The sequence below is a fragment of the Rhyacophila brunnea genome, unplaced genomic scaffold, assembly GCF_057557595.1.
Source record: "Rhyacophila brunnea isolate RB1 unplaced genomic scaffold, BYU_Rbru_1.0 scaffold_113, whole genome shotgun sequence".
Taxonomy (NCBI): Eukaryota; Metazoa; Arthropoda; class Insecta; order Trichoptera; family Rhyacophilidae; genus Rhyacophila; species Rhyacophila brunnea.
In genome coordinates this window covers 449,446-461,984 of record NW_028232767.1, presented here as the reverse complement: position 1 = coordinate 461,984, position 12,539 = coordinate 449,446, and positions in this window count along the sequence as shown.

Sequence of the window (12,539 nt, the reverse complement as noted above, 5' to 3'; positions counted from 1 at the left end):
GCTTTATTTGTTTACGGAGTGCTCTTTTTTGTTTTTATAATACAAATTTTATGTTTCAATTAATAAACAAGTATTTTTAGCTTTCTTATTTGTTTTCAATCACCCCCTAAGGCTTTTTTATTATTTTTCGTCGTATTTTATAAGTATATTTTTGATACGGGTAATTTTTATAAGACATTTATGAATATAAATACAATATCTAAGAAATCCTTTGAGGCCATTTTTTCGCATTCTATATAGAAGCATTATGATCTAGGTGTAAACCATCTTAAATTTATTTGTATTTATCCGTGGTAAATCTTGCAGATTGCTGTGGTCAAGATCACTCTAGTAATATTTTGTGTGATTATTCTACGTCAAAAAATCTTGTTACTGGAATTATACTTAGACATGATTTGTTTTGTTATTTAGTCTTTGTATTTTTCTTTCCTTCTTTAACCTATTATCAGATACCCATATCAAAAAAAAATTATATTAATAAGGTGAATAAAAATGTACTTATATTATCCAAATTTTATGTACACTTATTCAATCGATTTTAATTGTTTTGAATATCAGCTGATTGATATTATAGTACATTTATTTTGAGCCATAAAAAAGCTAAATATCACATTCAACAATTCGATTTCCTTCAAATCATAAAAAATACAAAAATTTTAGAAAATTGAGACTTATTCAGTAAAACCATTAAAATATATATGATAGTCTTGATTTTTATTATTTATTATCCATCAGCATCCGATTTCTGTGTTTATAAATAATATTTTGTGATGTTATGATTTTGTAAAACAAAGATAAAATTGACTCAATATTTATAAATACAATAAAACAAAAAAATATATCATATAGAGTTCTTTTATTTATTTGTCGCACCCCAGTCGTTAAATCCGATGCCAAGAATAGGAGTAGCCAGATGTTTCCTATGAATCTTCCATGAGGTTTTGCATTCCATTTTTGAACACCCATATTTTCTTTCATTGTTCAAATCAGTTGTTGACCGGATCTTAGTTCTTTTAAGAGCATCCTCTAAAGTTATTTTGATGTCAGGAGGTTCATTACCAAATTTGCCATGATCAGTTAGTTTAACTTTTTTTGAGGTTTTTAAGATTGATTTTTTTAGTAGATCAAAAATACTCAGTTGGTAGTTATCAAAAAAAGGCAAAGAATTAGGGTCTCTTATAGCCTTTGATTTTTTGTATAATATCAAAGATAATTTCTTGTACTTTGATTGGTTTAGATCCACCGAATTTTCTACCCGCTTTATTTTATTTCTCTTAACTCCTGTTTTGAAGAGGAAATTTTTCATATAAATTGTTGAAACCATGATCATTAACTTATGAGAGTTTTCGAACTTAGTATTGTCATAAATCATATACAGCAAATCTCCTCTTTTATCTCTAAATATTGTTTTATAGAATTTTTTCCTGTCAACTGTATTATTAATCTCTTGTATTCCTATTATTATAGAATTTTTCGATTTTACAGTATGTAATGAATTTTCACTATCTTGTTTATCTTTTTTCTTTCGATCCATAATAAAATCTTGATAAAAATTCGAACCCTCATATTTAAAGCTTCCGTTTAATCCTTTTATTACGCCTATTGTTTTAGAGATCATATCAGATTCTGATATTTTCTTTTTGCATCAATCCATCCCCTCTTTTATTTTTAAACATTCATTCTTGTAATTGTTAATAAAAATCCCTTTAACCGATTTATCATCTGAATTTCGGTGATCATCTAATATTTCATAGAAGGATCCTATTTCTTTCTCCTTGTTAACTTTACAATAAGATGACAGATCATCAAATTCTATCTGATTCCTCGTGTTCATCATATATATTGTCCTCTCTTCATTGTTCATCGGCAAACAATCACACGTTTTGTTTGGCCTCACCCTCTCTTTACTGATAGTAAAATATAAGATTGCACTTATCACATAAAAGAATGTATTCATTATATCAAATATAAGAAAGTTCTGTATTTATATCAGATTGTAAAAATTTGAAACAAATAATGTTTTAGACTGAAATTAATTTATAAATTTGGAAAATTCATCTAGATCAGATTCTATATATTTTTGTTCAAGTTAATAAATTTATAATGTCGCTTTGGCAAAAAAATATTTATGTTTTCATTTTGATATTTTTATAAAAGCAAAATTATAAAATTTCTAAAATATTAAATTGTTTTGAAACAAAAAGATATTTATTATATAAAAAGAACTTTATTTTAGATATGCTTATATACAATATAAATTGAAAATTTTTGATATAAAAAAGTAAATTTCTTGAATTCTGTCAAAAAAATGGCTTATGATTTTTTAAAAAAAGAATAAAAATATGTATATTTTTTTTAGAACAATGATATTTGCTTCGAAAAAAATTTTATTGCATCTATATATTTATAAAAAGCTTATTTCACACGAAAGCTGGGTTATATGTTGTTTATATGATACAGTCTAAAATGATATAGAAGCATAAATTTTTTACAGCTTTTTCATATTCACTCTCTATCTTCTACTTACTTAAGTCATCCTTTCATATATTAAATGTTTCTTAAATCAAAATATTATTATATTTACGTATAGAATGCTAGAAGCCTTGTATCTACTACCAAGTAGATACGAATTATCAATGTTAATATAGAACACAATACAATGATCGGATTCTTAAAGATATTTTTCGATAATAAACAGTTTTTTGTTTATATAGCTGTCACTTTTATTAGCCAAAAATTATCAGAATATTAGTATTTAATATTCATTTTTATTTTTTCATTGGAAAAAAAGGTAACTGCTATATGCAATAAAAAAAAGAGCATACTTTATTACAATTAGAAAGTATGAACTCATTAAAAATCATATATTTTTGAAAAAATCATGTGCAACAAAATAAAAATATAAAGCACAAAATAAAAAAAAAGAATCATCGTAATCTAAAAATACTAATAGGCATTTGAAATTTGAGTACCAGACTTTAGTAAACTCTAGGTTTTCTTCTTATAGCCTAATAAAAGTATATATTAGATTTTGGATTTAAAATGCCATAATAAGATAAAAAAATACCATTGGTAAGCTTATTCTGTTAAAATTCTTATTTTTCTGAAATTAAGAAAAGCTCACTCGGAATAACCCTGGAAGAGCCTTTCTAAAATTTCATAATTAAAAAGGTTTTTTTTATACAAACGAACACAAAGTTTGCAGAAAAGAATATCTTACTATAAAATTTCATGTATAAAAGCTAAGATCATATTGATTTCTTTTTTATAAAATTTTTAATCTAGGTATTTCTATTTATGTAGCACCATTTTTGCCTTCCTGCGTGTTTAAATCAAACTCTGTATTGAGATCTATCTAGTTTTGTTATTAATTACAAACTATCGTTTTCAAGCTCACTACGTTTGATATGTTATCTCTAAATTTACAGGGAAAGTTGTAAATTTTTGCACATTTATATTGAAATTTCTGTATAGTACTGGTATTACCCATCAATATATCACAATCCGATCGTTGATCTTGTATTATTTTAATAATTCCAATGCATCATAAATATTCTCTTGTATACTCCATTGAATTTTTTGCATGCAAGTTTCTTCTCATAAACAGCAATAATTACATGTGCATTTTAAAGTATCTCGCAGGCTTTTTTATGTATATAATCTTCATAGAATTTAAAACCATTTGCACCCCTTTCTTTTCGAAACACCAGCACTTTCAACCATGTTTATGATCGGCGTCTTCAACATAGAGATTAAAAATAATCAAAAATTTGGACGTTAATTATGTATTAAAAATACTTTTATTATATGTTATGCAGATTTTTATCTGAATTTATTTTTACTACATCTATTTAGGATCTGTAGTATATCAATTTAAGTCATTCGTCAATATTTTTGCATGGCAATTCCTTTTTTTTAATGTTTATTTTATTTTTATGCTTCTGTTGACTAATAAATTACCCAATTTACAAAATTCTTAAATTTAGTTGTTAAAAAAAGCAAAAAAGAATAGATTCTCAACGAGATGGTAAATAAATTTAAGGAAAATATATACAAAACTAAAAAAATTTCTACTGTAATTCAAAAGCAATTCAAATTAATTTAAAATGTGGGTCTTCAACTGAACTAAACTTAAAAACGCATTTTATATAATAAATAGTGAGAACATTGCAAAAAAAATACGCTAAATATTTTTTATCTTGAATATGCGTTTAGTTAATTAAGCGATTTTTCTTGCTGAGAAAGAGTTTTAATAAAATACTTAAATACTTTAGAAAATCATAATCATATGTTTAAAATGTAAGTCTGACTTTTTATTTGCTTCCAGTAATTATCGACTCTTTCCAATTATGATCTTTTTGGGAAATACATGCATAAAAAATGTTACATTGAGTTTTTATATGGTTATTAGCTAGGAAAATATGCAAAAAATATAAAAAATATTTTTATTTTAAAGTTTGCGCGCAAAAATATTATAATTTCCAAAAATACGTTTTTTATGGCATAAAAATTGTAAAAACAATCCGTCCAATTGTATAAATGTACTTATTTGAATAATAAATTTCAAGGTTTTTTGACTCTATTTTCAAGCAAGTTACCCACACTTTTGGTTATACAGTATAGTTTAATCTACATATTCATTTTTTTTAGCAAATTAACATATAAAATATAATATTTTCACTTATGCTTTCTGCATAGTATATGTACATTATAAGGTCGTTTTTATGCTGAAATCTAAATTTTTATATAATTTCATGGCAAACATATGTTTTGATATTAATTTTAATACATAAACATCCTTGTTATGAATTAGCTAAAATATTAATAAAACTATTTATTTCAATGTATAAATATAAATGAATTTGTGCAATGAATAACTTTATGGAAATTTTCAAAATTAAACGCGCAAAACTAGATGTGTATTTAAGACAGCACAAAAATATTTTGAATACGCAGTGATAATTTAGCAAATATTTAATGCTCTATTTATTTTAATTATAATTTGATTCATTTATTCTTTTTTACAATTGTAAAATTATGATTTAATTTCTTTTAATTTAATTATCTAAAGTAATTTTCATATTTTCGTTATTCGCTATATGCTTTATGCTTTAAAACTTCAATATTTATTTGGTTCACCTTATATTCACACACATTTTTTTCATTAACTACCTTTTTATCTTTAAATTAAATCACAAGCAGCGTGATTTTTTTCTGTACTAAATATCAAGTTCCATATTATACGCATCACTTTATATAAAATTTGCTCTATAAATTATCATCCTTCAAAAAATATAGGAATATTACGTTTTTAAAAAAAATTTATATAATGACAGTTAACTACTAAATATAAAAATATAAGTGCACTACATATTTTTCTATTTATCTCGTATTTTGCAGCTTATTATATCTTTAAACCAAGAATAAGTCAGAAAAAATCTTTTTACATGCTAAAACTTTTATGTTAAACCTTTTAAAGTCTGTTTTGCGTCTTAAATAACATTAACAAAAATAATTTTGTTTTTTTTCTTAATTTATCCGTAATTATTTTATGCTTCTTTTCTTGTAAGATCGACTTTTAAAGGATAAATAAAAAATTAGTCACATAGCATTTTTTCTCAATTCACACAAAATCATGGATCTATTGTCATCTTAACTGAAGTACCTATTAGAACGAAAAAAAGGAATTTATAACTTAAACTGGTTTTATTAACAGAATAAATATAAGTTTAACTATGCGAATATTAACATCTTAACGCACTGTTAGATGTGAATTAAAATGATTACAATATATATTCCAACTTTTACCTGATTTTAAGGTTGTTATTTTGCGTTTTTTCTTCAAGTATGACGTGATATATTTACCATTGGAACATCATTTTTTTTTTCTTGGATATTATCACATCTATTAAATCTACGTTAATATTAATTTTTTTTTCAAAGTCCACAAATTTCAACTTTGTGCTTAATTACATAGACATCATAAATACCACGATAATTATTATGAGTTCCATTTTACTCTTATGTCTATTACTATTTATGCATAATTTTATATTTATGATAATGTAGAATTTAGTTTTTGGATGTTTATCTACTCTTAAAAAAATCGATGAAAATATAATTGCGGGTAGTTGCGTTAGGAGTGAAAAGGTATTAATTTGTTGTTGGAATAAATAAATATGTGTTTTTTTGCTTATATCTACTATACTCCTACACTCTAGACAAATTGCAATTTATTTGTAAAAAAAGAATATTATTGTACCGATAAACAACCAAATATGTCAATTTTACAGTTTTTAGGCAAGGGAAGCTAAAAAAGAACTGCACTGTGTTGTTTTTATCATTATGTGTCGTATAACTTTGTTGAAATTCGATTTATACAGGTCAAGGTATTTTTTGAAAAAAATTTATGGGTGGTATTATATTGTGACAGATAAATTATATATTTTTTAAAAAAAAGATCTAGCTTTTAGGCTCATCGGTCTTTATTGGACTATACTATATTTTTTTATTCCGGGTATTCTTCTTCAGATTCAATTATGTTAGAAATTTTAGGCTCATCGGTCTTTATTGGACTATACTATATTTTTTTATTCCGGGTATTCTTCTTCAAATTCAATTATGTTAGAAATGGTGTTATGCAAAGCCATATGTCACGATAATTTTAAGTGAATTTTTTTTGTATATATTTTCGATAATTATATATATCATTTTTATTATGGGGGGTATGGTTGAGTGTTTACAAGTTGGACCCCAGTGTGAGGGGTCGCGGGTTCCACTTCCACCCACCCCACTAATTTCCGAAACGAATTTACTCTAAAGAAAAATACCCAAGGGGGCGGATAGTGAAAAATAAAAGTTAAACCATTAAGAATTGACAAGCCATGAGAAATAGAAGGTTGCTGTGTAAGCCGTTGAACTGTGCCTCCAGAATGAAAAAGATCCCACACCGTGAAGCAAGGATATAGGTAAGTGTAGAATGTGGTTGTAGATTGTAGCTCTTAGCGATAAACAGTAGACAGAATCTCATTCCCTCCATATAATGACTGCCGCCTATGAGAAAGGGCCCAATCCACGGTGATTGCGGGTGACAATAGTGCTGGGGGAGTTCGACAGAGAGACGCATCAGTTAAGAAATAGTTCCTATTAGTATATAGCGAGCTTCCTAAAAGTAATAGACGTAAAACATAAATAAATAAAGTAAGTTCGATTAGAATTTTTTCATTTTTATTATTAAATAACTTAAATTTTCTTTAAAGTTTAAAAATTCAAAGTGAAAACCGTCTTTATAAATTATGTAACTTCTTTCTATTTTATGTCATGGCTACAATAGGATAAAGCCCCAAATTAGTCCAGTATAAGTATATCGCAACTTTTCTAAATTTTTACTTATGTTGTAATGCATTTATTTATCTATGAACTATACAAAAATACATATATTACTTCTATTATTTTTTCGTGCTATATCATAATCTCTGAGCCATATCTTTCATTCTAAGATACATGAGAATGAATTTAAGCTATAACTAATGTATTTAAAAATTCTTAAACCAATGTAATATAGTCAGTATGTAAATTGAACTCGATATTAAAACTTTTGATGCCTTGAATTATACCTAGAATATATAAACTAGAAAATATATATGTGTAGAAAACTCTTTTTGTACATGCGCATGATTCGTATTTTTTTTATCACGTGATATGATACATTTTTTAGGATGAATAAAAAATTTATTTATTTTTTATAAAAATTTTAAGCTAGTATTTTGTAATTCTAAATGCATAAATATTTAGATTTATAGAATAGACTACTTTTAAAATATCATACATGATATATAATCTTTTTTTTAACGCCGAGAAATATAAATTTCGATGATAAGATATTAAAATGGATTTTATTTTCTTGATGATTCAAATATATATACTTAAAACGTTCTCGATAAATTAAGTATCCTTATAATAGTAAAAATTAATCTTTTTTGACAAAAAATCCTGCTTAATTTGAAATAAGTGTAATTCCAATATTTTAACTTGCTTCCCATTAAAAAAATTATACTTTTTGACTTTTCGCTTCTATAATACCATTTTAGCATTTTATTAATGATAAAACTTAAAATTTTTATAAAAAAAAATTGGGTGAAGGCGCCTAGTTCGAGAAAATTTATACCTTAAACCTATATTAATTTAGATGTATAAAAAAACTGGCATTTAGCATTCTTTCTTAGCTAAATAATATAATTAAAATGATAAAATCTAATATAAGAGACCAGTATCTCTTGATAAATTTATATAAGATATAATCAAATATAAGTTATAACTATCCTACTTTTATTTTATATAAAATGAAATCACATTAAATTTAAGCAATAAGTATATTTAAATAAATATATAGATCAAATACAATCTAATTAACATTTATTTCATGTATAATAAAATTTTTTAAACGCAAAAACGCATGAAAATATGTCCACATTAAGTTTTTCTAAGTAATTCGTCAGATGTTCTAACTTTTTAAATACCGAACAATAGGACATTAATCATCTTGCAATAAAGTGTTTTAGAAAAGACTTAATAAATATACAATACATATAAATACTGTTAAAATTATAATCTTAGAACATTAATCATAACTTTATGGATTTTAAATATTAACTTTTATTTTATTTTCTCAGTTTCACCATCATCTTTTCAATCAAAAGGTATTTATAATGGTTAATTTATCATAAATATTGTCAGATATACATTATATTTGTATTTAGTCTTCCAATTAAAAACATTCATAATGTATATAAAACATGCTTGTGCATCTAATATCATATTTTTTTACTATAAAATGTGCTATAATTTAAATAAAAATTTTTTATAACCTATTCCAGCCATGAATGGTATTATAATTATTTAATTTTATTTATTTTTTACTAAATCAAATTTATATGTATCTACAGAAGAAATATTAACATTAAGTTTGCTTATCCTAAATGATTTTTTCTCTGAGCCGTTAATTATTATCGAAAAAAAAATTATTTTTATGAATGTATATATATATTCTGAATAATATTATTTAGTCATTATAAAAAATATTTAAACGACTCAGTTAAAATTTTTTTCTTTTTATAGTATTTATTTACAAAACAATGTATAAATCATGGTAATATATTATTAATATATATTAATATCATGTAGATCAATTGACTATTTTTTTATCGTACAAAATATTTTATCGATCCGGATTCTCATCAATTTTTCCAATATACCATTTGTTTGTAAATATTTTTTATGCATCATAGTAAACGATTATAGATGCGGATTTATATCTTAAGTTTGCTATTATATTTTATTATATTTATGAAAGTATAATATGCAACACCAAACACAATTATTGATACGAATTAGTATCTATAGTTACATATTTTATCTTATTATATTTAAGAAAAAAAAATTTTAATATAAAAAACAATCGTGGATGCGAAATATTATCTGCTTCTAAAATGTTTGTTATTTTATTTTTATAAATAAAGATCTGGTTGACATTGAAAATATTTATCACGATTAAAAAGTAGCGATTGTCGGAGGTCTAGATATTCGAATTTAATTCTTTCACTATAATTAAATTATTGCGTATTATACTCACGTGAGTACATTTATAAATAGCAAACAAGTAATTATTTCAGCTATCTACATGAAAAGAAACACTCTTAGGTTATTCCATTGTAAATAATACCTTTTAGTTTATAAAGCATACTTGATTGTACCGTTGAAACATTTTTAATCAATTTTAGGATGCAAGTGCTAGTTATAAAATCCAAAATTGGTATTCAGAGGATGTTTCATCGTAGCGGTAACCCGATAGGTGTGGCCAAATTTAAACTGTATATCTTTTTTTACTATACTTGAATTTTATTTTTCTAAAAAAAATATTAACATTATAGAAATATTTCTATAATTAATATTCGTTACATCTTCAAAACTGATGTCTAAAGAATAATTTTTTTTGCTTATTTAATAATTGTGATTTCTTATTGGACTCTTTATTTTTCAAAGAAGTATAAGAAAGAAAGATGTTTAAGAAATCTAGGGTATGTTTCAGAAAAGAAATATTTAAAAACGTTGGAAAATATATTAAATGGTTATAATTTTTCTTATATCTGAAGAGTTTAATAAAATGATAAAACTATTGATTAAAGATGTAATACTATTGATCCTTTAGAAAATAATATTGAAAAATAATCAAATGCTAATTAAAAAAGAAAGAAAATGTCTAGATTAAATTTTTTTACACTAAAAAACTTGAATATCCTAGGAACTTCATATTTTTTTTATTTAAGTAGAATATGAACCATTGGATCTTAAACCTGATATTAAAAAATATAATGAAGATAGATACTAATATATTAGTGAAGTTGGGAAATAAAGAAACTATTTTTTATTTTATTTTTTGTTAATATTATCATATTTATTTAGAATAAAAAATTATATCAGCCCACTTTGAAATCAAAAAAAAATTTCGCATAAAGGCTTGATATCTTGCGATAACAACAGGTGGATTTTTTTCAAGAAAATAAAACAGTTGTCATATAATAATCAAAGTTAAAATTTTTATCACACCGTCTTTGTTTTTCTTCTACTGATCAAGAGTGTATACATAATGATTTCATAAATTACTATTCCATGTTTTTCTTCTACTGATCATAAGTATATGCATAATGATTTCCAAAATTACTATTCCATGTATTGATACATCTGGAAATATGTCAATTCTTTGAATTTCTTTTATATTTTCTAAAAATGAATATGGCCAGATTTTTAGTGATTTTGCAATATGCCTACAGAACAAGTATTAAATGAAAGAAAAACAAGCCTCAACAATGACGTGTAAATTAGAATTATTCAATAATCGCATTTCTTTATTCCAAAAAAGAATCGGGATGTAAAAGCAGTACATACATATTTGTTAATATATTTAGACCACAATTTTTATAAACACTTTTGATTGGATATTTATTTATGAAGTAATTTTCTTTTTATCGATTTTATCTATTATGACGTAATCAGCGTGTTGGGAATATCGCACAACTCCTTAATACATCTTTTATCCCCTGCCCTGATCTATATCCATTAAATTGCTCTTCTTCTCTAAATGAGATGAGTTCAAGTGTCTTGCGGTGTGAGAGTGCTTGCATGTATGCTTCCACTTCATCCAGGATTTTCAACTTCTTAACATATTTTTTATGACTAACTATATTATATTTGACATTTCGTATGAAGTCATCTGCTAATGACGACCGTTCACGTAATAAAATCTTAATTTTTAGCCTATAAAAATAAAACATAAGTAAAATATTCTAAATTTGTGTTTAGTATTGTAAGAATTCATATTAAAGTATGATTAAAGATAAATAGAAAGAAAGAATTTTTCTATGTGCATATCAGACCCTCGTTCCTTGTAAAATATCACAATCATACCACACTATGTGGCTTAAATTATATACGTGCACCGAGAAATCAATTAAAAAAGTATAATTAGCATATTAAAGTGTTTTATATATTAAGAAGATTTATTTTACTGTATAACAGCTTAAACATATTCTCTGCACACTCAGAGGGGCGATAAAAGTTCACATTTCGGAATTTAAAAGACCCTTCCGTGAAATCCTGCTTTAAAGACATAAATATGTATTTTAGACCGCATTTTTACTAATGAAGAGATGTAAAAGCATCATATAATCTTTCTAAAGAGCAACCTGACGTTATGTTTATATAAGATATAATAGATAGAAAGTAAATTTACCCTCAATAAATAAAATAAAGGGCAAAAAAGATATTTGTATTCCTTAGGCATTAAATCTAATATAAGTCAATAAAATATGTGCGCTCCTCTTTTTTTACCTAGAATATTGCTTTATATAAACTTAAAAAAGTAAAAATTTTTAATATTTTAATATTTTAATATTTTAACAAGGGTATTAATTTGCGTTTTCATGGATATAATGAGGATAATTTTATGCGGTTTTTTCTTGAGAAAAACAAAAAATAGCATATTTATAATATAAGAGATGGATTAAAATACGAGTATTCTTCTTTGTAAAATATTAATTTATATTTCTGAACATTGGATTATAAAAAAAGGTTTAATAACTGGTTAGCTGCCGACTTCTCACTTATATTATATTATGAATATATTTTTAAAAAAAATTTTCATTCCGGATTCGATTTAGCTTGCAATACTTATTGGTTCTTTTATTATAATTGGATTATATTTTGAAATAGAAATGTGATTATAGCATTAAGTTCTCCATTTACATAAATTTAGATCCTTCATTAAATTACAAAAAAAACATATTAAAACTTGAAATTCAAATGATTTTATAAATAAATATGGATGTCTATAGAAATTTATACATCTTAAAATATCTATATAACATATATAATTTGTTCATTAATTAAAATTCCTCTTTTTTAGTTAAAAAAAATTTAATTTGCATTTTTTAGGATCTTTAAATATTATCTATTACAGCTTGTAATGTATAAAATTCCAAAAG